The 2,763-nt window shown below is 37.7% G+C and overlaps 1 protein-coding gene across 2 annotated transcripts in view; it reads right to left on the minus strand.

Annotated features, from left to right (window-relative positions):
- The window catches only part of Scap (SREBF chaperone), a 62,201-nt gene that overhangs the window by 47,528 nt on the left and 11,910 nt on the right, over positions 1-2,763 (minus strand). The window lies entirely within an intron of this gene.

Here is a 2,763-nt window from a genome sequence, read left to right on the forward strand (position 1 = left end):
AGAAAACCTTTTGTATTTGAGAAAAGAATCAAGTTAGCAAATACTAACATAGGAAAACAGTCTTCAAATACGTCATCTACAAGCAAGTAGGGGATTTCCACAATACTAAAAAAGCAATGCAAAAGGGGTGTAGTGGTGCATACTTGCAATCCCATAACTCTGGGAGGCAGAGGCAAGGGGATCACAAATTCAAATCCAGCCTAAACAATTTTGCAAGTTGGTGAGAATTTCTCTCAAAATACAAATGACTGGGGATATAGCTTAGTACAAAGGCCCCAGGTTTAAGCCTCAATACCACCAACAACAAAAAAAAGGAAGAATTTCACAAACTCTAAGGGACACATAAACTTCAACAATGAGAAAGGCAGGCCATGTTCTGGAGGAAGACCCAGGATCACTGAAATGTCACTCTTCCTGTATTAATCTAAAAAAGTAATGCAGTCCCAATAAAAACACACAGGACTTTTTTTTTTTTTTTAAACTACAGTAGCTTTTTTTCTTAAAGAGAATTTTAAAATCCAACAATACAGAATTTCAAAACAAGATAATAGGAAATTAAGAATGATTATAATATTGCATATTGTTATCTTCAAAGTAGTTGCTCTAGACTTATTTTAAGGTACACATGGATAAACAAAAATAGCCAAGAAAATTCTGAAAGTGAAAAGTTATGAAATGGAACTAACTTTGCCAAATACCAAAGCATGTTATAAAGCTAGAGTAATTCACTTCTACTTGTTTATTTACAATTCAGTGGATAGGATATTAAAATTTTCAACTTATCAAAAGAGGTTAATGGAGGGGGGACAACCCGCTTGGGCCCCCCTCCTGTCCCTCTCTCTGACAGGAGCTTTCTTTTTCCTTCCCCCCCCCCATAATTTTATTGAGAAACAAATAGCAATGAGACAGTTTTAAATCAAATTGGTAGGACAGTTTCAATAATTAACACATTGCATATATTCTTTCTAGTGGTTAATTGCTGTACAAGATGAGGACATGATATCCTATTTACAAACACCATTAAGGGGCCAGGGAGCTGGCTCAGTGGAATAAGCGCTTCCCTGGCAAGTGCAAGGGCCTGAATTCAATCCCTGGTTCCACAAAAACAAAAACAAAACAAAATACAAACACCATTAGAACAAATTCCTCTATTCATTAAGAGAATGTAACTATATATCTATCCTAACCACTTTGAATACACAGATACAAAATGGACATTCATCTGTATCCCCTTTTTTTGTTAAGTTCTGTTATTTGAATATTATAGGTGTGTTAACTCAGCAAAATACTCTAAAAGAGTCCAGTAGTCCATAATAGTATTGGGTCTTCTGCTTCACTGGCAATGTCGGAAATTGTTGATCTGAGTCCCCTACAGCTCAACATAACACCATGGCTTTACTTCTTATACTTTTTGTTTTAATACTTTTCTGCTGGATGGTTAAGACTAAGGTAAGGGGGCTGGGAGATGGCTTAGTAGAATAAGTGCTTGCCTGGCAAGCACAGGGCCTGAGGTCAATTCCCAGTTCCTCTAAAAATAAAAAAATAAAAATAAAAAAAAATGAAGAAAAAAAAAAAGACTAAGGTAAAGCAAGACCTATGCAACAAGAGCTGTAGCTTTTAGATCTGATAAGGTCAGTGAAATCCCTTCAGGATTTATCCTGAGATCCTGACAGGAGCTTTCTTTCCCTCAATAAATATATTCTGCTCATTAAAAAAAAAAAAAAAAGAGGTTAATGACTAAAAACACTACATTTTTCAAAAAAAGCTAGAGTAATTAAAAATGGACACCAATATATAATAGACAGATTAATGGAATAGAAAGTCCAGAAACAGACTCAAATGTACATATGTGGCAAAATATATGACATAGTAAATGATAAAAAGGGTATTTAAAAACATGAGGCAAAGACTATCGGTTCAATAAGAGGTGTTCCACAAATAGGTAGTCATCTGGAAAAAAATTAAGCTACATCCACAGTTTATCCAAATTAAATTCCAAGCCAATGCGCAGGCCCAGCATGTGAGTAGAGCATCCCAGGGCCCTCTGGATCCTCACTCCAGCCAGCACCCAGGCCAGGCATGTGTGTAGAACTTCCTCCATCAGACAGGCCCAGTGTGGAACTCTGCAGCAGAACACCCTGCAGAGAGGCTGGAAGTAAGACCCACCCAGCTGATCCAGGAGCAGAACATCCTGCCAGAGTGGCACAGAGGGTTCACCTCCAAGGGCTGCAGCACGAAGAAGTGGAGCAGAGCAGCCAGACCCAAGCCACACCCACCTGGACGAGTCTGAACTTGGTAGATCCAGTGCTAAGGTAATAACTCTATCTAAGCTCTACACCAAAGGTCAGAAGACAGTGCTATACAAAATGACAAAGAGAAGGAGCAAAATGCATCCTCAGGCCCCGAACCCATCCAGAACAAAAGCAGGAGATGACAGCATATAAGAAATTGGAAATCACACACCTGAAATCTCTGAAATAATAGCATCTGAAGTAAAGAAACAACTGCAGAAAGGCGTAGAGGAAATCAGATCAGAAATAATTTCTGAAGTAAAAAAAGAAATAACTATAATGAAAGAAGTACTAACTGCTTCTAAAGAAGACACTGATACAGGACTACAGGATAAATCCTGAGAGTACTTGGCTGACCTTATCAGATACAAAAGTTACATTTCTTGGTGTATAGGTCTTGCTATATCTTGGTCTTAACCATCCAGCAGAAAAGTATAAAAATGAGGTACATAAAGTAAAGCCATATTAATAC

This window comes from Octodon degus, unplaced genomic scaffold, assembly GCF_000260255.1.
Source record: "Octodon degus isolate 3935 unplaced genomic scaffold, OctDeg1.0 scaffold00126, whole genome shotgun sequence".
Lineage (NCBI taxonomy): Eukaryota > Metazoa > Chordata > Mammalia > Rodentia > Octodontidae > Octodon > Octodon degus.